Source organism: Etheostoma spectabile, chromosome 5 (assembly GCF_008692095.1).
Source record: "Etheostoma spectabile isolate EspeVRDwgs_2016 chromosome 5, UIUC_Espe_1.0, whole genome shotgun sequence".
Lineage (NCBI taxonomy): Eukaryota > Metazoa > Chordata > Actinopteri > Perciformes > Percidae > Etheostoma > Etheostoma spectabile.
The window spans coordinates 36175693-36176568 of NC_045737.1; positions in this window are offsets into that span (position 1 = coordinate 36175693).

Consider the following 876-nt stretch of genomic DNA (forward strand, 5'->3'; position numbering starts at 1 on the left):
CACCACACCACACCACACCACAGGGCTACCTGGCATCTGCTCACACCCAGACAGAAACGAGCTGTGAGACGTCCCCATGACACCCAAACACGCCAATGTGCTGTAAAAAACCTCCACATCTTCAACCTTGATCAATTTCATGTTTTATCCACTTTCAGATCTTGTTGGAAAAACTCGTAAAAACACACAGTGGTCACGCTGAGACTCAGGTTCTAGTCTAGAACTGGAGTCTGATCCGGCTCCACTGGGCTGTGATTACGGGGCGTGTTTCAACCAAACCAGGAAAGACAATGCCCCTGCCCTCTATTGGATAGACCTACAACCAATCAGAGCAACGATAGACCTACTACCAATCAGAGCAACGATAGACCTACAACCAATAAGAGCAACGGATAGACCTACAACCAATCAGAGCAACGGATAGACCTACAACCAATCAGAGCAACGATAGACCAATGACAAACAATCAGAGCAACGAGAATAAGAGCGATCACAACCCAAGCACGAGCAACGGAGTACGGAGACGTGTGTTTACTTTGCTGAATCCCGTAGGAAGGACGGTAAAAACATGTTTCGATGGACAAACGCTTGATCGGGTTCTCTGTTCCTCTTTAAAAGAATGCGCGTTGATATCTTCTACAAGAGACATGATGGAGGAATTCCTCATCTCAATTCTCCAGCGGCAGCCATCTTTGTTGTAGACCAATTAAACCTCTTTGGTGACGTGGTGATACGTTCTGTTCATCATCTGTCCATCATCGTATAAAGCCCGCCCTGACAATCTGATTTGGTCCAAACAACTTGGTTTGAGCATAGTGTGCTCTCCACGACGGATCAAGTCCAGACCGATGCCCCACCCTAAAGTTGTGGGCGGGG